Source organism: Podarcis vaucheri, assembly GCF_965113315.1.
Source record: "Podarcis vaucheri genome assembly, chromosome: 1".
Classification (NCBI taxonomy): Eukaryota; Metazoa; Chordata; class Lepidosauria; order Squamata; family Lacertidae; genus Podarcis; species Podarcis vaucheri.
The window spans coordinates 1,000,379-1,023,260 of NC_138759.1; the positions used below are offsets into that span (position 1 = coordinate 1,000,379).

At 50.7% G+C, this 22,882-nt stretch overlaps 1 long non-coding RNA gene across 3 annotated transcripts in view; it reads left to right on the forward strand.

Moving 5' to 3' along the window:
* The window catches only part of LOC309529000, a 70,815-nt gene that overhangs the window by 11,630 nt on the left and 36,303 nt on the right, over positions 1-22,882 (forward strand). For 2 of the 3 annotated variants that reach the window (XR_014218017.1, XR_014218018.1), the window contains exons 2-3: positions 19,480-19,672; positions 19,886-19,957. This is a non-coding gene — a long non-coding RNA (uncharacterized lncRNA). The remainder of the gene's footprint in view (positions 1-19,479; positions 19,673-19,885; positions 19,958-22,882) is intronic. The other variant, XR_014218019.1, reaches the window with a different exon arrangement.

The following is a 22,882-nucleotide window of genomic DNA, read 5'->3' on the forward strand; positions in this document are numbered from 1 at the left end:
CTGAGACCTTCGGGTATAGGGCGGTATAGAAATTCAATCAATCAATCAATCAATCAGTCAGTCAGTCAGTCAGTCAGTCAATCAATCAATAATATTGGAGACTGGGGCTAAGTCTAACGAAACAAATTCCAATCTTTAGTTGAGATTTCTGCATTGCAGGGGGTTGAACTAGATGACCCTTAGGGTCCCTTCCAACTGATTCTGACTTCTTGTTGAAGCCGCTCTTAGCACAGGGGGAACGAGAAGATACACACAAATGGCCTCTGACAGAGAGCCAGCCTCCATTAGGCTCTGCCTTTGAAATACTTAATAAAGACAGATTTGCTTTGCTCGAGAAGAAGGAGATTGGTCTTTCCCAGCCTCGGTCTCCAGTGCTCCCTCTAAATGCTCCCCACATCCAACCTCGCTTCTCCTGGCCGCCAAGGAGCAGACGGACTTTGCATTGCCCCGCCGTCCCCGCCATAACATCTCACATCACCAAGCAAGACGTCCCTTTTCTGTTTGGGTTTACACCTGTCATTTGCAAAAAGCAGCTCACGTGTCACATGTTTGGGAAGCAGCTCAGGGGTTAGGAGGAGACGTTGAAAGACAGAATTTAAAATCTGATGCTCTGGATCCCATCTCTTCTGGTTACTTTGACAAGAGCATTTCAGAGAGGCTCATATTTGTCCCTTCCTGTTAGGCCCACCGTCTCTCCAGTGCCTCACATGTGCTTGGAAGTGTGCACTTCAGAGGAGCAGAGGCACCCACTGAAATGCGAAGAACATCCCTTCCTTTCTAGTTAGGAGTTGCAGGACTGCCTGCCAGCCAAAGCTGCTCACTGCTGGAGCTGGCAGCCAAGGGAGGCCTGTCATGAGGCTGCCTCCTTTGCCGCAGAAAGGGTTTCAAGGGAATGCCAGAAAGGCACCTGCTGAGAGCCTTCATAGAATCACGGAATTGGAGAGTTGCAATGCAAGAATCACAGGTAAAGCATCCTTTGTTTACAGCCACCCAACCTCTGTCTAAAAGCCTCCAATGAAGGAGATTTCACCACCTTCTTGTGGGGCTTGCAGCTAAAATCTCAACTGTGTGTTTTGCTTGGCAAGCACAGAGCTAATACACCGAGAGTTATTGAACTTCCCAGAGAGGACCCTCTGTGTGGTTTAAAGACTCCCTCAATGTTTAAAGCCTCTCTCAAGGCAAATCTTTAAAAAAAGTAGTATAAACACCGACAACTGAGAAAAACTGGCCTGCCAGTGCTCCAGTTGGAGAACAGCCTTTACCAAAGGTGTCATGGACTTTGAAGACACTCGAACTCAGGACGCAAGGGAGAAATGCGCTAAGAGGAAGGCATGCTTGGCAAACCCTCACCATGATCAACTCCCGTCCAGAAACCAATGTCCCCACTGTGGAAGGACGTGTGGATCCAGAATTGGCCGCCATAGTCATGGACACACCATTAAGACCATGTTCATGGAAGACAATCTTACTTGGCTACAAGGTCACTAAAGAAGAAGAAAACAAAATCACAAACATGTGTTTTGCTAGACAAGCACAGGGCTAATACACCAAGAGTTCTTGAACTTCCCAGAGAGGACCCTCTGTGGTGGTCACTTCTTTTGCCTCCTCTGGGTGAGAACTCTCTAACAAATGAAACAATCCTTCTTATTTCCTCCTGCCTATGAGGAGACCGTCTCTTTTTCCCCACCACGCCTCCAAGCCGACCAGACGTGCGTGGCTAAAGCTCCTGCTTTCAGCCGTGTTAGCTAAGACTACATTTTTTTTTATTTTACTGTAAGTTAGAAGCATTTTTCTGCACACTACTTTTGTTGTGTTTGCTGCTTGCATTGAAATGTAAGTAACCCCCTCTTTTTTGTTTATCTTATTAAAAACATTTGGTGCATTCTTTGCAAGGGGGGTGAAGAGGAGAAGGTGAGCTGACCGCAAACGAAAGGGAGGGAAAGGTCTGACTGCCTAATTCCTCAGCTTTATTAAGCTGCAAAACGTATAAGTGTTTTATTCTACTAAAAAGGCTTCACAGCCAGTTTTTACTTTTGTCCTCATAGTGGCTGACCAGGTGCCTTAATGGAAAACAAGATTCAGGAAGCATTTTCATACAAATTTCTCCTAATAAACACCTTGTGCTGTTGTGACTAATAAGCACTTTTTTTGGCAACCAATTTCCCCTGATATAATTTATATTTATATGTTGCTTTTATTAATAGATACATTTTTAATTCCCCTACCATATGCATTTTTGTGGACGTGATTTAGTTGGAGAAGCACGCCTCAAAATTCAGAGATGCACGATTCTCAAAAGCTAGCCTTGTTTTGGTTCAGGAGCTGATTGCAAAAGGGCAAAGGGGGGGGGTTCTTATTGAAATGCAAACAAACACCAAGCTCGCTCTCCCTCGCTTGGCCAGGTGAAAGCAGGAGGCTCAGATCCATTCATTCCATTCAGAGTGAACGGTTCCCTGGCTCCACGGAGAGATGGAGAGTGTGCTGCAGATGATCCCTGGAGTGGGAAGGAAGGCAAAATATTGATTTCCTGCACTCCTTTTCGTGGGCTGATTGAAATCAGGTTAGTTCTCCTTTACAGAGACACACACACCCCTCCATCCTTTATCTCCCGCAGTGTGTGTACTGGAACAGTGGGGCTCTCCTTCCTCCACCCCAACAACAACAAAACGCTGGGAAAATAGAAGCAGGAACAAAATCCCCTGGAAAGATATTGCAAAGGCCAACAGGTTTGCTCGTTTTTTCTCCTCCAAAGCTCCGGTAAGCTCCATGGCAACTGATTGGCTGTTCTGCTGAAGAGCACCGAAGCCGCAGAGCTACATCAGGATTTCAGCAGCGAATCCGTCTCTGAACTAAACAACAGCAAATGAAGTTAGAAGTTAATCCTGCAGCGTCAGGGTGAGAGTGACAGCGAGCCCTGACAAGGCCCGGGGCTTTGCGCAGGGAGGGGGCGGAAGAAGCCCCAACATCACTCAACCCCCCAAAGAAGGTTCTCAGAGCCAGGCGCTCTCACCTTTGCTCATGTGCGGAGAAGTGACAGCATTTGAGGCCGAGGAAGAAATCCTAGGATCACAGGATGGCAGAGGCAGAAGAGACCCCTAAGGGTCGTCTAATCCTCCACCCCCCCCGAAATGCCAGAATCACCACTAATGAATCCCTGACAGATGGCAATCCAAGCTCTGTGGGAAGATTTCTGTGGTGGCTTGAAGGAAGAGAGGCAGTTGGGAAGGGGTCTTCTCGCTGGTTGCCCCCAAATTAAGGGAAAGGGCTCAGAGCATTCAGAAAGTCCCAGCGTTTTAGTTTAGGGGAAAGGAAGGCAAGAGGCAACATGACAGAAGTTTGTAAAATTACGCATGGCCTGGAGAAAGTGGAAAGAGAAACATTCTTCTTCCTCTCTCCTAACTCTAGAACTTGTGGACATCCAATGATGCTGAACATTTAACCTTTAAAGCCCTTCACGGCCTAGGACCCTCGTACCTACAGGACCGCCTCTCCTGGTATGTCCCACGGAGGACCTTACGGTCTTCATTTTTTTTTAAAAAAATGCTTTTTATTGAGTTTTAATTTTAAATGACCTTACGGTCTTCAAACAAAAACATATTGGAGGTCCCGGGCCACAGGGAGGTTAGGCTGGCCTCAACCAGAGCCAGGGCTTTTTCGGCCGTGGCCCCGATCTGGTGGAACAAGAGACCAGGGCCCTGCAGGACTTGACATCTTTCCACAGGGCCTGCAAGACAGAGCTGTTCTGCCTGGCCTTTGGCCAAGGCACAGCCTGACCCCCTCTCTCCTTCTGTAATCCCCATAGAACTCTAGCCCAATGGTTGCCATTAATTCGATTCTGAATTGATTTTAGAATGAATTGATTTTAGAACGTATTTCAATTAATTGACTGTGCTTTTATGTAAACTGTGTTACTTTTAGTGTTGTTAGCTGCTCTGAGCCCTGCTTCAGATGGGAAGGGCGGCTTATAAATAAAATATTATTATTATTATTATTATTTGTCAGGGGTTCAGGAGCAGAGGCGAGGGCAAGGGAGGAAACAGAGAGCGAGGGGGAGGAGGCAGAAGAAAGGATGAGTGACGACGACGACCCGAGATCTCCGAGTCTGTCCAGTGAATCAGAAGATTCACAAAGAGGAGCACCAGTGGCAAGGGCAAGGGGGGAGACTAGGGGGACACCCCAGGAAGAAAGAGCCAGAGGGGACTCAGAGGGGAGCAGTTGGAGATCGGGACCTACGTCACCGCCAGAGAGGAGGAAAGAGGAAGAGCGCCTGGGAACTAGCGCTGGCAGCTCACAACAGGAGGGAGGGCACGAGTCAGGAGTGGCCACACCTTCATCGGGGAGCGAAGTGACGGTTAGACGGAAAGTGGAAGGTTGGGCGCGCGCGCCAAGTTCAAATGCACAGGAAGGTGGCGCAGTAGGCAGCCCGGAAAGAGAGCCAGGTCCTAAAGCCCGGCGCAAGGAGACAGGGGAGTCAGGGGGGTCAGCGTCAGAAGAATCCCGGAAGGGAGAGACCCAGGGGGGCAGAGGGACCCAGAGGAGAACTGTCAGGCGGAAAAGGTGGAGCAGGGCTAGGATATTAAGTTGGTGCGCAAGGGGCGGAGACTCAGAAGGAGCTTCGCCGACCTAAGCATAAGGCGTAGGGTTGCACGCAGCAGCTCAAGAATGGAGACTGTAACTCAATAAAGACTTTTAATCAACAACCGCTGGCTAGCGTGATCCTCTGTGAGCTAGGATCTGGAAGTAACCCTGACAGTAAGCTCCTTCTCTTCAAATTGTGGACATCCACGACCTCGCGGAGAGGAGGGAAAGCGGGTGCCTACAAGAAAGCTCACGAACGGTAGACAATATGACGGCCGAACAGCAAATAACGGAACTCAGAGACGCGGTTTCACGACTGACTGCCGAGGCGGTGGCGTCCAGGAAGAGAGAGGAGGACGCAGCGGCCGCCTACAGGGATCTCCAGGTCAGGTTGGACGTGCTTACGAAGCAGGGGCAACAGACACCCAAATCAGAGGGGATTGGGTTGGGGAGACGCACAGGCAGTCTGGTCTCGCACTTCGATGGGAATTTGCAACAGTACCCCAATTTTAGAGCAGACGTAATGTGTGCACTACAACTACTGCACAAAGACTTTAGAGATGAACAAGAGAAAGTGGGGTTCATCATGTCCCATTTGCATGGAGACGCTAAAGCATGGCTGCGCAATTTGTGGAGGGATAAGGATCCTGCGCTCCAAAATGCGGACGCCTTTATTAAAGCGATGGATGGCTGTTTTTTATCAAGCATTGACGTGGATCTTGCCCGAAGGGAGGTGCACGGACTAAGACAAGGGAGGGCCAGCGTACAGCAATATCATGCCCGCTTTTTCGCTTTGGTCAGTGCCCTGGAATGGGACAGAGATTCGGCTCCCGTCAGAGACCTTTTTTGGGAGGGCTTGAACAGCTCGGTGAAAGATGAGATTGCGAGGGGGGAGAGACCCCGGACCACGCAGGAGATCGTTCAGAGGGCGCTGGCGGTGGGAGTGCGGCTGGAAGAACGTCCGTGGAGCAGGGACGAAGGGCGCAGCGGGCGCGAACCAGCCAGAGGCTCCTCCTTCCTTCCCAGAGAAGCAGCGCGTGCGCAATCCACGACCCCAACAGGGGGAGGGGTGGAACCGATGGAGGTTGGGAGTGCAAGGGCTCAGTCAGCAGCCAGAGCCCTAGCACCGGCAGCAGTGAAAGCGAAGCCTCCTAGAGGGAACAGGAAGTGTTACATCTGCGAGGATCCAGGCCATTTGGCGAAAGAGTGTCCCCGGAGGCTCCACAAGCACACTGCAGCCTCAGCAATGGTGACTGCAGCAACGCAGCAAGGAGAACCACAGCAGGGAAACGACGATGTCTGGCTGGAAGAGGAGGCACTGGGGCCCAGCCAGACGTGTCAGTGAAGCAGTCCCCAGAGATTTTACCGCCCATGGACCCCCTCCCGCCCAAGCCAGTAGTGAGGCTCACCGCATCGCTCCAGCTACCCAATGGAATCACCATGGACGTGCCAATCACCGTCGACTCGGGAAGCAATGCAGACTTCATAGGGCAGGACTTTGTCGACCGGCACGCTATACAGTTGCTGCCTGCCGCGCTGCCCCTGCAGGTTGTCACGGTGGATGGCAGGGAGCTGTTAGGGGGGCAAGTGGTGAAGCAGACGCCACCTATGGTGCTGCGGCTTGGAAATCACAAGGAGATTATCAGCTTCAACGTCACTCAACTGTCGGACACGCCTATCGTATTGGGCATGAGTTGGCTGGACAAGCACAGCCCGACGCTGGCTTGGTACCAGAGGCAGCTGACCTTCGGCTCTTCCTTTTGTGCTGAACACTGCATCATGCCCCGGCAGGAAGGGGAGCAAGAGGAGTCACAGATGCTGCTAGGCACGCTGCAAGCGATTCCCCACAAGTACGCAGAATTTTTGGAGGTTTTCTGCGAGAAGGAGGCAGACAAGCTACCCCCCCACAGACCATATGACTGCAAAATTGACCTGCTGCCGGGGGCGGCGCTGCCCAAAGGGAAGCTGTATTCCATGTCTGAAGACGAACTGCAGGAACTCAAGGAGTTCATTGATCATAATTTGAAACGCGGTTTCATCCGAGAGTCCCAGGCAGCGGGGGGCAGTCCTGTATTCTTTGTGAAGAAGCGAGACACGCCCCAGAAAAGGCTCGTGGTGGACTACCGCATTTTGAACAGTGTCACCAAGCCGTCGGACTTCCCCATGCCCCGAATCGACGACCTCCTCGCGAAAGTACGCAAGGGCAGCGTGTTCACCAAGTTGGACCTGCGAGGGGCGTACAACCTGATTCGCATGCGGGAAGGAGATGAGTGGAAGACAGCCATGTTCACACCCCTGGGCACCTACGAATATAGAGTTATGCCTTTTGGATTGCAAAATGGCTCCCACGTTTTTCAAGCTTTCATGCATCACGTGTTGGCGGGGCTCCTCTACAAGACGTGCGTCTGTTTCTTGGATGACATCCTGATCTTTTCGGAATCGCAGCAGGAGCATGACAGACACGTCAGGGAAGTGCTGAGCAGGCTCCAGCAACATAGGCTTTACGCCAAGCTGGAGAAGTGCCAATTCGACGTGACGGAGGTGGATTTCCTGGGATACAGGTTGTCTGACAAGGGGCTCGCCATGGACAGCGCCAAGGTTCGAGCGGTGTTGGATTGGAAAAGCCCACGCAACCGGAAGGAGGTCCAACGATTTGTCGGCTTCGCGAACTTCTATCGCAAGTTCATCAAAGGCTTCGCTATGCAGACTGCAGCCATTACAGACACGCTCAGTTCCAAGAAAAAGAAGTTCATCTGGACAGCGCAGGCGGAGCAGTCCTTTCAGGCACTCAAGCGTCTTTTCGCCTCGGAGGAACAGCTGCTTCATGTCGATCCTAGCAGGCCGATGAGAGTTGAAACAGACGCCTCGGACAGGGCCGTCGGAGCAGTCCTGCTGCAGAAGGACCCGCAGGGGGTTTGGAGGCCCGGAGCGTTTTACTCCAGGAAGCTCAGCAAGTCCGAACAGAATTACACCATCTGGGACAGGGAGTTGCTGGCTATTCATGCAGCGTTCAAAGCATGGAGGCACTTCCTGATTGGAGCCAAGCACACGGTGCAGGTCTGCACGGACCACAAGAATCTGGAGCACTGGCGCACGGCACAGTTCCTGAACCAGAGGCAGATACGTTGGGCTGAGTTCTTTGCGAATTTCGACTTCCGAATAGAGTATGTCCCGGGGGACATCATGGCGGACGCGCTCTCCCGTAAGCCACAGTATCTGGAGGACGCCACGCCAGCGGCCGCCATGCACATCTTCGCGCCAACAGTGTGGGCGTGCGCTGCGGCGACAGTGGACCTGGAGGCGGTGCGACAAGCGTTGCAGAATGACTCTTTCGCGCAAGCAAAGATGGCTGAGATGCGAAGGGGCATGGCAGCGACCAACGGGTTCCAGCTGAGAGATGGATTGCTCATCCGCAAAGGGGCCATCTACGTGCCGGGAGACGAACTTCGCACCAAGGTACTGCATCAGCTGCACGACGCGCCCACTGCCGGGCACTTTGGCAAGGAGAAGACGGTGGAATTAGTCGCCAGGGATTTCTGGTGGCCCGGAATGAGAGGGGAGGTCGCGGACTACGTGGCGAGGTGCGACACCTGCCAGAGGGCCAAACCAGTGCACAGACCGCCGGCCGGACTGTTGGAACCGCTGCAAACTCCGGTCGAGCCATGGGAGAGAGTCGCCCTGGACTTCGTCACGGATCTGCCCAGCTCGAGGGGCAAGACGGCCGTGCTGGTGGTGGTGGACTTGTTCTCCAAGATGGCACATTTCATCCCGTGTGCGAAGGTGGCCACGGCGGAACAAACCGCCAAACTGTTCATAGACCACGTGTTCAAGGTTCACGGTCTGCCACGGTCTATTCTGTCCGACCGCGGGCGGCAGTTCATCTCGAACTTCTGGCAGAAGCTGATGGGCTTCCTAAACGTCAAGGTCAACCTGGCGTCGGCGAGACACCCGCAGACCAACGGGCAAGCGGAGCGGGTCAATGCCATCATGCAGCAGTACCTGAGATGCTATGCAAATCAACAGCCTGCGACGTGGGTGGATTACCTGCCGCTCGCCGAGTTCGCCTACAACAACACGAAGCACGTGTCCACGGGGGTCACGCCGTTCTTCGCCAACAACGGGAGGCACCCCAGAACCTTCCCGGGACTGGAAAGACTGGTGGAGGGGGAGCCGCAGACAGCAGATGCGTTCGCGTCGGAGTTGCAAGAGGTTCACGATCAGCTGCGGCGGCACCTGGAGCTGGCCAAACACGCATACAAGGTGCAGGCAGACAAACACAGAAGGGTTGGCGAAGAGATCCAGGTGGGAGACTGGGTCTGGTTAGCAGCCCACGCAGTGCCGGCCAGGTCGTTGGCCAAGAAGAAACTAGGGCATAAGCAACTGGGGCCCTACCAAGTCGAAGAGCAGGTCAACCCGGTGGCTTTCAGGCTGGCGCTTCCGGAGGGTTCCAGAATGCATCCGGTGTTCCACAGATCGGTGCTCACTCCCTACAAGGCACCGCACAGGTTTCAGGAACCCGGCACGGCGCCGAGTCCGCTCCGAGAGGGAACCAGGCAACGGGGAGTGGCACAGGAGGTGCGCCTCAACGAAGTCACGGAGATTTTGGACTCCAGATGGGGGGAAGAGGGGGTAGAATACCTTCTCGCTAAGGAGGGCACCCCGGCCAATGCCAACAGCTGGGTGCCGGGCTACGCTCTAGATGAACCTCTGCTCAAGGAAGAGTTTCATGCCCTCTTTCCCCATAGGCCAATGCCGGCGGACTTTTTCGACGACTGGCTTTTCACGCCCACGCTTTCAGCCAGCACGTTCCGGGGGTTCGACTCGGATGAGGAACCGACACGAGACGCCCGTTCCCCGGAGGGGTCACCCTCGGGATCTGCCTCAGAACCCTCGTATTGGTGGGATGATCGACCAGAGGAGCAGTGGCGCAGGAAGTGGCTGGAGGGTCCAGGACGAGCTACGCCTACAGAAGGAAGCGAGGGAGAGACCGACATGGACTTTTTCGGGGACAACCAGGGTCTCGAGCACGGCGGCACGGAGATGGAAGCAGAGGTGACCGTCGTTGACGAGAGCAGGGAGGAAGAACCGGGAGTCTGCGGATGGAGGCCGGCCACGGGAAGCGAACTGTACCCGACATTCGTCCCTTTGACACTGCAGCACCCAGTTCCCGCACCGGAGGGAGGGGAGGGGGAAGGGGGGGCTTTGAGGGGGGATGGATGTCAGGGGTTCAGGAGCAGAGGCGAGGGCAAGGGAGGAAACAGAGAGCGAGGGGGAGGAGGCAGAAGAAAGGATGAGTGACGACGACGACCCGAGATCTCCGAGTCTGTCCAGTGAATCAGAAGATTCACAAAGAGGAGCACCAGTGGCAAGGGCAAGGGGGGAGACTAGGGGGACACCCCAGGAAGAAAGAGCCAGAGGGGACTCAGAGGGGAGCAGTTGGAGATCGGGACCTACGTCACCGCCAGAGAGGAGGAAAGAGGAAGAGCGCCTGGGAACTAGCGCTGGCAGCTCACAACAGGAGGGAGGGCACGAGTCAGGAGTGGCCACACCTTCATCGGGGAGCGAAGTGACGGTTAGACGGAAAGTGGAAGGTTGGGCGCGCGCGCCAAGTTCAAATGCACAGGAAGGTGGCGCAGTAGGCAGCCCGGAAAGAGAGCCAGGTCCTAAAGCCCGGCGCAAGGAGACAGGGGAGTCAGGGGGGTCAGCGTCAGAAGAATCCCGGAAGGGAGAGACCCAGGGGGGCAGAGGGACCCAGAGGAGAACTGTCAGGCGGAAAAGGTGGAGCAGGGCTAGGATATTAAGTTGGTGCGCAAGGGGCGGAGACTCAGAAGGAGCTTCGCCGACCTAAGCATAAGGCGTAGGGTTGCACGCAGCAGCTCAAGAATGGAGACTGTAACTCAATAAAGACTTTTAATCAACAACCGCTGGCTAGCGTGATCCTCTGTGAGCTAGGATCTGGAAGTAACCCTGACATTATTATTATTATTATTATTATTATTATTATTATTATTATTATTTAGGGAGAAGAATTGATGCTTTTGAATTATGGTGTTGGAGGAGACTCTTGAGAGTCCCATGGACTGCAAGAAGATCAAACCTCTCCATTCTTAAGGAAATAAGCCCTGAGTGCTCACTGGAAGGACCGATCCTGAAGCTGAGGCTCCAAGACTTTGGCCACCTCATGAGAAGAGAAGACTGCCTGGAAAAGACCCTGATGTGGGGAAAGATGGAGGGCCCAAGGAGAAGGGGACGACAGAGGATGAAATGGTTGGACAGTGTTCTCGAAGCTACCAGCATGAGTTTGACCAAACTGTGGGAGGCAGTGGAAGACAGGAGTGCCTGGCGTGCTCTGGTCCATGGGGTCACGAAGAGGCGGACACGACTAAATGACTCAACAACAACATTATCTAGGGAAGGACTTCTTCATGTAGCACAGAGTTCAACTGTGGAACTCCCTCCCACAGGAGGCAGGGATGACCACCGGTCTAAATGGCTTTCGAAGAGGAGCGAGCGCTCTTGTGGGCTTCCCATGGACATCTGCTTGGCCACTGTGAGAAGAGGATTCTGGACTAGACGGGCCATTGCCCTCATCCGGCAGGCTCTTCTCTTCCTAAGCCAGGCCTGGGCAAGACTCCCTGAGTCTGCAATACCGGAGAGCCTCTCCTGCCAGTCCGTGCAAATCCCTCCCAAGGGATATTTGTGGGGAGCTCATTTGGAGAGGCCGACTTGGCACCCGGCCGTCACATTCCTGCTTCCCTGAGCTTTGGCTTGGTGGTTTCCATAGCTGTGTTTGACGGTGGTTAATATTGTTTGCAGTCATCTGCGGGCAGCTGATAATAACTTTTTGTTTCACTCCTGCCTTGCAATCTGGGTACTTTTTTGCATTGCTGTCTCCCACCTCTTGCCAACATCCCTCAAACACCACCAGGCAACAGAAATGTTTTAAATAAGCAAACCGTGGATTTGTGCCACGCTTGACAGCGACCCAGACGCAGCCTCACCTCGCATTGCGTATGGGTGGGTTCTGGTCCCTTGTTTAAAGCACTGCCTTGTATTAGTTCAGCCTGAGTTGCCACTGCTGGAGCTCCTGCACATCTCATTACAGCGGGGCCTTTTGGAAGCACCGAGGTTCAGGCTACAATGGAGGCGCTGCTGTTTACACTCTTGTTTTATGCATCAGTCATATTAGGATGCCGTACGTTGGACTCTTTGCTTTGCATTCCATCCTCCTGCTGTATCCGTTGGCAGCCGTGAGCAGCAGCCTTGGAGGAAACTTCCAGCAGATGAGATGCAAATGAAGGCAGAACCAGAGGTGTCCAGTGGATTCCCAATGTCGCTCTCCTCCAATGTGCAGAGTCAGGCTGGAATCAGGATTCGCACCCGGGCTGCACTGCATGGTCAAATGGGTAGGGGGGTTAGTGATGGTGGAGAAGGGTGTTGGTGGGAGAAGAACAGGCAGCTTCTCTATGTGCCTCCTCATTAAAAACATAAGAGGCCCCTGCAGTCATAGAACTGTAGCCATGCCGATCACTTCTCCTACCTGGAGAGCCAGTGTGGTGTAGTGGTTAAGAGTGGTGGACTCGTAATCTGGTGAACAGGGTTCACGTCTCCGCTCCTCCACCTGCAGCTGCTGGGTGACCTTGGGCCAGTCACACTTCTCTGAAGTCTCTCAGCCTCACTCACCCCACAGAGTGTTTGTTGTGGGGGAGGAAGGGAAAGGAGAATGTTAGCCGCTTTGAGACTCCTTAAAGGGAGTGAAAGGCGGGATATCAAATCCAAACTACTACTACTCCTCCTCTTCTTCTTCTTCTTCTTCTTGGCTTTCCGCAATGGCCAACATTGATGCCCAAATCCAGCATCGCCTGAGCTCTGCAAGTGTGGCTTTCTCCCGACTGAAATTCAGAGTGTTTGAGGACTGGGACATTCGCAGGGAAACCAAAATGCTTGTTTGCAAAGCTATTGTACTACCAACCTTACTATATGCTTCTGAAACATGGACCAGTTATAAACGCCATCTCCAACTCCTTGAAAGAGTCCGTCAATGGTGTCTCCGAAAAATTTTACACATCACCTGGGAAGACAGGAGAACTAATGCCAGTGTACTGGAAGAATCAAAGATCACCCGTGTCAAAGCAATGATTCTTCAACATCAGCTTCGTTGGACTGGTCCTGTTGCACGTATGCCTGAGGATCATCTTCCAAAGCAACTACTCTATTCCCAACTCAAGAATGGAAAGCATAATGCTGGTGGTCAACAAAAGAGGTTTAAAGACTGTCTCAAGGCAATTCTAAAAAAATGTAGTACAATGGTACCTCAGGTTACAGACGCTCCAGGTTACAGACGCTTCAGGTTACAGACTCCGCTAACCCAGAAATAGTACCTTGGGTTAAGAACTTTGCTTCAGGATGAGAACAGAAATTGCGTTGCGGCGGCAGCGGCAGAGGGAGGCCCCATTAGCTAAAGTGGTACCGCAGGTTAAGAAGAGTTTCAGGTTAAGAATGGACCTCCAGAATGAATTAAGTTCTTAACCTGAGGTAAAGGTAAAGGTAAAGGTACCCCTGCCCGAACGGCCAGTCTTGACAGACTCTGGGGTTTGTGCGCCCATCTCACATCTATTGGCCGGGGGCCAGCGCTGTCCGAAGACACTTCCGGGTCACGTGGCCAGCGTGACAACGCTGCTCTGGCGAGCCAGAGCCGCACACGGAACGCCGTTTACCTTCCCGCTGGTAAGCGGTACCTATTTATCTACTTGCCCCCGGGGGTGCTTTCGAACTGCTAGGTTGGCAGGCGCTGGGACCGAGCAGCGGGAGCGCACCCCGCCGCGGGGATTCGAACCGCCGACCTTTCGATCGGCAAGCCCTAGGCGCTGAGGCTTTAACCCACAGCGCCACCCGCGTCCCTTAACCTGAGGTACCACTGTATAAACACTGAGAACTGGGAAACACTGGCCTGCGAGCGCTTCAGTTGGAGAACAGCCTTTACCAAAGGTGTCATGGTCTTCGAAGACACTCAAACTCAGGACGCAAGGGAGAAACATGCTACGAGGAAGGCACGTTTGGCAAATCCACAACATGATCAACTCCCTCCCGGAAACCAATGTCCCCACTGTGGAAGGACGTGTGGGTCCAGAATTGGCCTCCACAGTCACTTATGAACTCATTGTTAAAACCGTGTTTATGGACGACAACATTACTCGGCTATGAGGAGTCGCCAAAGAAGAAGAAATGTAGCGTTGGAAGGGGCCTTTCTTCATAAGGAAGTCGTTCCTTGCTATTATAAGAATTCTAAGGTCTCAAATATAAAATAAACATTCATCAATGTATAAGGCAAACACATGCATAAGTGTATAAACCATGTGTCTGAAATAGTACAGGAGAGCAATCCTGAAGTCATTTTGACTTTACCAAACCAATTTGACTCTCCCAAATTGACCTCAATATATTTCTCTGCAAGGGTGGAGGAAATGGGAAAGCCTTCCCTTTCTCTTTCTGCTTTCAGATCCTGTCTTTAGGGCATATTTGTGCACAAATAGGGTGAGCCTGTGACCTGGATTCAGGAATTAAAATATTTACTATCTCAGAAGAATGGCCAGGCTGCCCAGGTAATGCAGTCAGTGACCATTAACTGTTATCTTGGCAAACAAGATTTCTGCTGTAGACCACCTTCTTCTGTGACGTATGTATGTTTTGGGGGGTGGTCTTGAGCTACAGGGTGGGCAATTTCAAAAGTCTATATAAGACCTTGCACACCAATGTTCGGGGTTCCTTTCCTCCCTTCTGCGTGTGGTGAGTGAGGACCCTGTTGCAACAGTTCAATAAAGATCAGGCTTATGAGCTGCTTTGCTTCCCAATATACTCTGGTTGGCCTCTGTTATATTCTCCTACCCATAAGGAACCTACTTAAGGACTCTATATGGGCTCTTGGGTACTGCAGAAGGGAAAGGGAGCAGGTTTTTTCTTATAACACTTTGTTTACCAAGATCAGGAGCATCATAAGCTGAAGCCGTATTTAAGACTCAAAGTCATAAAACTCCCAGCATCATACGTAGAGTTGGAAGGGACCCCAAAGCTCCTCTAGTCCAACCCCTGTGATGCAAGAATCACAGGTAAAAAAAATCTCTAACAAATTGCCAACCATCCTTTGTCTTAAAACCTCCAAGGAAGGAGAACCCATCTTGTTCAGAGGGAGTCTGTCCTCTGTCCAAAGGGCAGGATTTTCAGGAAGGACTTCCTGGGGGGAAGAAGAAGAAGAAGAAGAAGAAGAAGAAGAAGAAGAAGAAGAAGAAGAAGAAGAAGAAGAAGAAGATGATTTTGGATTTGATATCCCGCATTATCACTACCTGAAGGAGTCTCAAAGCGGCTCACATTCTCCTTTCCCTTCCTCCCCCACAGCAAACACTCTATGGGGTGAGTGGGGCTGAGAGACTTCAGAGAAGTGTGACTAGCCCAAGGTCACCCAGCAGCTTCAGGTGGAGGAGCAGGGAAGCGAACCCGGTTCACCAGATCATGAGTCCACTGGCTGTTCAGCAGTGGAACAGACTCTGCTGGAAGGTGGTGGACTCTCCTTCCTTGGAGATTGTTAAGCAGAGGCTGCTCCACAGGAGGGGAGCATTGCACTTGTACTAAAGTCCTGCTTGCAGGTTTCCCAAGAGGCATCTGGTTGACCACTGTGAGAACAGGACACTGGACTCACTGGCCTGATGCAGCAGGACTTTTCTGAGGACCTCAAGGTACACGAGGAGAGTCTTCCCTGGGGAGCACAGAGAGTGAGGCTGCGGGTTTCCCCAGGAGGCAGTCGGGCTCCCTCGACACCCCTCCAGCATCAAATAAACATGGAGCCATGATCGTTCTCCATTTGACTAAGCCAATTCAGCACATACCAGAAGACAAAACGGACAACCTTTCACGCCTCGCTGGCCTCCCGTTTGCTGAATCGGCACTGAAATTACTTTCAGCTTTGCTGAACAAGGGGAATGGTGTTGTGAACCAGCTCCTTTCCGTGCTTCATCTTTTGTGGATGTTTTCCCCTCCCTCTCTTCTCCCCCCCCCCCACACAGGCTGATGACGCACACATCTCGCAAGCCCTTCTGTTGAAAGGGGACTATGGCATACTGTTTGCTGCCCTCTGTGGAAGAGGTCAACTTGCACACTGTCAAGAAAGAGCCTTGGGATGGCCTTAAAGATGTCTTTAAATAACCCCCCAGTGGAGATGAAGAGCAAGGAGCCCCACATGAGTGGAGGAGAACATGGCGTGGCCACTTGCCCTGAACCATGGCTTCCTGCATGTTGCTGTTGCTGTGGTACAGAGGAGGCATTCGGCATTGTGCCAACACCCCAAGCATTTTGGCTTCCCTGTGACACAGCATAGGATCGTGGAACAGTAGAGCTGTAAGAGACCCAAAGGGTCATCTGGTTCAATCCTCTGCAATGCAGGGGTCTCAGTCCTCCATCTTCTCCCACCACGCATTGTTCCAGGGGTTTTCTTGGCCCTCATCATCTCTCTCTTGTCATCAAAGGAAGGAATAGTACCGCTCTAATTTGCCTTGATCAGACCCCGACCTGGAGTCCTGTGTTCAATTCTGGGCACCACAATTTAAGAAGGATGTGTACAGAGGAGGGCAACCAAGATGGTCAAGGATCTGGAAATTAAGCCTTACGAGGAACAGTTTAGAGAACTGGGTATGTTTAGCCTGGAAAGAGGAGATGGAGAGGAGACGGGATAGCCAAATACCTTGCAGGCTGGTACATGGAAGATGGAGCAAGTTTGATTTCTCCTGCTCTGAAGGGTAGGACTCAAATCAATATCTTCAAATGACATTGTCTCCCAAGACAAATCAATGCCAACCAGGAAGGAGTTGGGGGTGTTTAGCCTGGATAAAAGGAGACTGTGAGGAGATATGATAGCTCTCCTCCAGTGTCTAATGGGCTTTTGCACAGAACATGAAGCAAGATTGTTTCTGCTCTCCAGGGGGGAGAACCAATGGATTCAAATGATAAGAAAGGAGATTCCAACTGAACATTGTTGTTGTTTAGTCGTTCAGTCGTATCCACCTCTTCGTGACCCCCTGGACCAGAGCACACCAGGCACTCCTGTCTTCCACTGCCTCCCGCAGTTTGGTCAGACTCATGTTCGTACCTTCGAGAACACTGTCCAACAATCTCATCCCCTGTCGTCCCCTTCTCCTTGTGCCCTCCATCTTCCCAAACATCAGGGTCTTTTCCAGGGAGTCTTCTCTTCTCATGAGGTGGCCAAAGTCTTGGAGCCTCAGCTTCAGGATCTGTCCTTCCAGTGAGCACTCAGGGCTGATTTCCTTCAGAATGGAGAGGTTGGATCTTCTTGCAGTCCATGGGACTCTCAAGAGTCTCCTCCAGCACCAGAATTCAAAAGCATCCATTCTTTGGTGATCAGCCTTCTTTATGGTCCAGCTCTCACTTCCATACATCACTACTGGGGAAACCATAGCTTTAACTATATAGCGGTGCCACCACTGAGGAGGCTCTGTCCTGTATCATCACTGCATAAGCCTCACCCTGTAAAACTGGGGCTATTGGGTTATATGTATTATTATGTGAAAAAGAAGTGCTTCCTTTTGCATGTCCCAAGTTCTAGCGTAACGGGAGGGGAACTGGCACTTGGGGGCTCTGCACTTTTGCACTGGACCCCTGTAACCCCCTCACCCCAATATCTCCTCAGTCCTGGCCCAGTAAATAAGTAGTCCAGAGTTAAGGGATAATTGGCTTATTATCCTAATTTTGTTTACTCCTTCACTATCGCATTATTACCGGGTAAATTCCTCAACAAAGGCAGCTCTGCCTGAACCCTAATTATCTGCAGGTGTGAATTAGCCAATTATATCTCCTGGCTCTTAAGCTACGCACCCATAATAGTTCACCAAAGAAGCCGTTTAAGGGAGGGAACCTTGTGTTTCAGTGCGGGGAGAGCAAGTCACTGCACATCTGGGGGAAAGGGAGCAGTTTTAGTAAACGGGTCGGTGCCACATGTTTTGCAGAATGGGAAGAACCAGACTGCTTCTTGCTTCTTAATGCCCTGGAAGCCTGGAAGACCTCATGGAGGAACTTTTTCAGCAGGGGGCCGGTCGACCTTGTGGGGGCCGGACTATATTTTGGGGGAAAATATGAACAAATTCCTATGCCCCACAAATAACCCAGAGGTGCATTAAAATAAAAGCACACATTCTACTCATGTAAGAACACGCTGATTCCCGGACTGTCCTCAGGCCGGATTAAGAAGGCGATTGGTCCAGATCCGGCCCCCGGGCCTTAGTTTGCCTACCCATGTCCTAGGCAGTCCTCAAAATATCATTGTTCATCCTCTTATCCAGTATTGTCTTCTCTGCAGTGAAGCAAGGGGTTAAACCTGAGCCCTTCTGCAAGCAGACCCGGCTCAGCAGGAAGGAGCCTAGCACCATCTCCTAGTGTGGCCACATCATCATGCCCTTCTATGAGCCTACGGTGCAGCTGCCCTTGGGACCCTGTGTGCAATTCTGGTCGCCTCCTCTCAGAAAGGATATTGCAAATTTGGAGAAGCTTCCAAAAAGGCCAACCAAAATGATCCAGGGCAGTGTTATAGGAAAAAACTGCTCCTTTTCCCTGATGGGGTATCCAAGAGCCCCTATAGAGTCCTTAAGTAGGTTCCCTATTGGTAGGAGAAAATAACAAAGACCAACCAGAGAATAATGAGAAGCAAAGCCTGATTTTTATTAAACTGTTGCAACAGGGTCCTCACCACACGCAGGAGGGAGGAGGAACCCAGAACAAAGGTGTGCAAGCCCTTATATAGACTTTTGAAACTGCCCACCCTGTAGCTCAAGACCACCCCCCAAAACATCATACATGCATCACAGAAGGAGCTGGTCTACAGCAGAAATCCTGTTTGCCAGGATAAAAGTTAATGGTCACTGACTGCATTACCTGGGCAGCCTGGCCATTCTTTTGTGATGGTAAATACTTTAATTCCTGAATCCATGTCACAGGTTCACCCTATTCATACACAAATATGTCCTTAAGACAGGATTTGTAAGCATAAAGACAAAAGGAAGATTTTCCCATTTCCTTCCTTACTGCAGAGGAATACATTGAGGTCAAGTGGGAGAGTCAAAATGACTTCAGGATTGCTCTCCTGTACCAATTTCTTGGGCTCCATGATCACTGCAGATGGTGACAGCAGTCACGAGATTAAAAGACGCCTGCTTCTTGGGAGAAAAGCAGTGACAAACCTAGACAGCATCTTAAAAAGCAGAGAAATCACCTTGCCAACAAAGGTCTGTATAGTTAAAGCTATGGTTTTCCCAGTAGTGATGTATGGAAGTGAGAGCTGGACCATCAAGAAGGCTGGTCGCCAAAGAATGGATGCTTTTGAATTCTGGTGCTGGAGGAGACTCTTGAGAGTCCCATGGATTGCAAGAAGATCCAACCTCTCCATTCTGAAGGAAATCAGCCCTGGGTGCTCACTGGAAGGACAGATCCTGAAGCTGAGGCTCCAAGACTTTGGCCACCTCATGAGAAGAGCAGACTCCCTGGAAAAGACCCTGATGTTGGGAAAGATGGAGGGCACAAGGAAAAGGGGACGATGGAGGACGAGATGGTGAGACAGTGTTCTCGAAGGTACGAACATGAGTCTGACCAAACTGTGGGAGGCAGTGGAAGACAGGAAGGCCTGGCGTGCTCTGGTCCAGGGGGTCACGAAGAGGCGGACACGACTAAATGACTAAACAACAACACCATTTCAGACACATGGTTTATATACCTATGTATGTGTTTGCATTGTACATTTATGGACGTTTATTTTTTATTTGGGACCTTAGAATTCTTATAAGAATTCTGCATGTAGATTTTTATTTTTTTTAAAGCCATGTCTTCTTTTTCTTCCTGGTGACGAAGAGTTGGAAATGCAAAGGAACGTCTTCATCTGCGCGGGTCAAGTCAGATCATGCTCCTTAAAATAATGGCCTCTGATTCTTCTCCCAATCGGCTGAGCTTCCTGGTAATGATTCCTTTGCTGGGCTGAGCGAAGGAATTGAAATCAGCTTTAAAAGGCAGCGGATTTGCTATTGCTGTGTTCTACAATCCAGAGGTGAGCTTTAGCGAGGATATTCTGATGCTAATTCCTCTTCCCTAGAGGGCATTTTCACGCTGTTTCACTGCCGCCCCTTAAACGTTTTGCCATCATAACGCACGAAGAATAAGCCTTCAGGATAAGTGTTGGACGCCTTATTATATAAATTAATATAAAGGCACTTTCCACCAGACTTTCTGAAGTCTCTCTCTTTCTTCCTTTTTGCCCCAGAGCCAGCTGGCCATCTTCTCAATGAAATGATGGTGCCATTGTGACTCCCAGACCTGTGCAATATGTCTGTGGGTGAGTTCAGCTGGAGGACACGGCGGTGCAGAAGGTGACCTCACCCAGCTTCTCTGCATTCATGGAAAACTGGTTCCCCCCCAGCCCCCAAGATCAGCCCCCAAATTGAACAGCCATGAGATGGGCTTCTACCCAAGGGGCTGCTACTGCCCACTCAGTGAAACCTCCCAAGTGCTGCTCATCCTGCAATTATTATTATTATTATTTTAAAAAATATTATTATTATTTAAATTTATGTACCACCCTACACCCATCGGTGTGAGGGTGGTTGCAACATAAAACCACAATATAAAAACACAACATACATAATCGAAATAAATACAACCCATTAACCCCCCCCATGCACATTTAAAAAGGGCGGCAGGCCTCTTTCGTGTGAGACGGCTTTGCCCCACAGGTGCTCTTGCAACGGCTTTGAGGGGCAGAACTGGCATCACGAAAGAGGCCACAAACTGCAGGTTCCACATCTGTAAGAACTCTGTCTTTTCACTCAGCAGCATACTCTGCGGTGTTCCTCATCTGTAAATAGGGACATTTCTCACCCCCCAACTGACCCTCTTCGAACCCTCCTTTCATCTGTCCCCCCTGAGCATTTCCTATCATAAGAAGGATGAGTGCCATCACCACTTCACCAACGAATTTGAATTTTACTATTATGGTCACAGACCAGTTCCGGGTCACTTACAATATCAGGAAAATCATAAAACACAACAGGAATACATTGAATTGCAATTGGATATAACAGAGACAATTCAAATATAGTGGCAGTTTTTTTAAAAAAAAAAATTGATCAATAAAATATAACCTAAAATTATCATTTAAAACCTCAATCATTTTGGTAGGTTTTATGGCAGTCACACAGAATTTGGCCACCCTGAGCGTGATCTCTGGATCCTTGTCCTCTACCAGGAGTTTTAAACATTGGAGTTCGGACCCATTTGGAGATTTTTGTATAACAGGGGTGATAAATGCCGAGCGTATATCCCCATAGAAACGGCAGAGTAACAAGACATGAGAGACAGTTTCACCAATGGGACACAGCACACATGCCCCCCACTGTCCTGAAAAAACCTCCCAATGTTTTGTTTTGTTTTGTGTTGTGTTGTGTTGTGTTGTGTTGTGTTGTGTTGTGTTGTTTTGTTTTGCTTTGCTCTGCTTTGCTCTTTGGTAGATTTACAAAAAGGGAAGCACACACCATTAAATATATTTTAGCAAGGGCTTCTCCTTCCTTCTCCCCCCCCCCCCGGAACACCTGCCCCTTGCCTGCCCATCAAAGCCATTGCATCCAGCAAGTCCGGGCCTTGGTGGAAAAGACAGGATCTCCTCCTCCTCCTCCTCACTCTCTGAAATAGACTCGGAGTCGAGAGTGGAGTTCATGCTCTTCATTCCGCTCGTAGTGGTGAGGAGGAATGGAAGTTCCCCCAGAATGTCTGCTTTATATCCATTATTTACACAATGGGCCCCATGTGATTGGCTAATTCCGGGATTCTCCTGTAGGAAGGAGGCTGTCAGGGGCAGCCGTGGGGAGGCCATGGGGTGCCCCCTCGCAGCCGCCACAACCATCCGCAGGGCTCAGGACAAGCACCGACTCATCCTCCCCCTGGAGGATGGCAGCCCTGGGGGGGGGGGAATAGGGACATTCTGGGATCAAGAGGGAGGCTGGGGCGGCTTTTGTGATTCCGGGACTGTCCCTGGGAAATTGCAGCAGCATTCAACACCTTGGAACTTCCTGCCTATTGACAACGAGTTTAACAGAAACCCCCCATCGACATAGAACAGGTGAATGTTAATGTTTGACATTTTTATTATTTTGCTGGAAGCCGCCCAGAGTGGTTGGGGAAGCCCAGCCAGATGGACAGGGTATTATTACTTGTTGTTGTTGTTGTTTAGTCGTTTAGTCATGTCCGCCTCTTCGTGACCCCCTGGACCAGAGCACGCCAGGCACTTCTGTCTTCCACTGCCTCCCACATGGTCAGACTCATGCTGGTCGCTTCGAGAACACTGTCCCACCATCTCGTCCTCTGTCGTCCCCTTCTCCTTGTGCCCTCCATCTTTCCCAACATCAGGGTCTTTTCTAGGGAGTCTTCTCTTCTCATGAGGTGGCCAAAGTCTTGGAGCCTCAGCTTCAGGATCTGTCCTTCCAGTGAGCACTCAGGGCTGATTTCCTTAAGAATGGAGAGGTTGGATCTTCTTGCAGTCCATGGGACTCTCCAGAGTCTCCTAGTATTATTAATATTATTATGGGCTCTGTAGGGGAGACATCTTTGTCCTCCTGAAAGCATTGAACACATTCCCCCATTGACACTTTCCCCAACCTTAGCAAAAGATAGTTATGGCACCTCCATCAGGTCTAAGGATCCACCAACCATTGTCAACCCCTTTTTGCCTGGTTCCCTTCTCCCTGCTCCAATCCACCCCACACATTCTGCTCACATTTTTCTGGCCCCTCCTGGCTGAAATGGGGAGCTGGGAGGAAGGGAATTGGGGGCTGCCTTCATCATATCAGGCACCCCAGAGCTGCCAGGAGGCTGCAGAGATACCCACTGATGGAGCCATGGCCATTCTCTGGACAGCAAACGTCTTTTGAGAGAGAAGGAAAAAGCAACAGGAGAAAGAGAACTAAATGCCACATGATTTAGATTTCTCAGGTATAAAATAATCTGAAATAGACTAGCACAAAGTACACCATAAGCAAAGGTATAAAATGGCAGTTTATGGATAAGCAGCCTCTTTTAAGTACTAAACGTTGAGTCGAGCAAATCTTCAAAATAATGAGGGGGAGCATTAAAAACACATTTATTTTACAGTCTGCACCTTAAGATTCCACAACATTTTTTGCTTAGTTACCGATACAGTGAAATTGGAGGCTTTTAATATTGCTCTTAATGGAATTTCTGAAAAGGCAAATGGAAAAAGCTGTAAGAT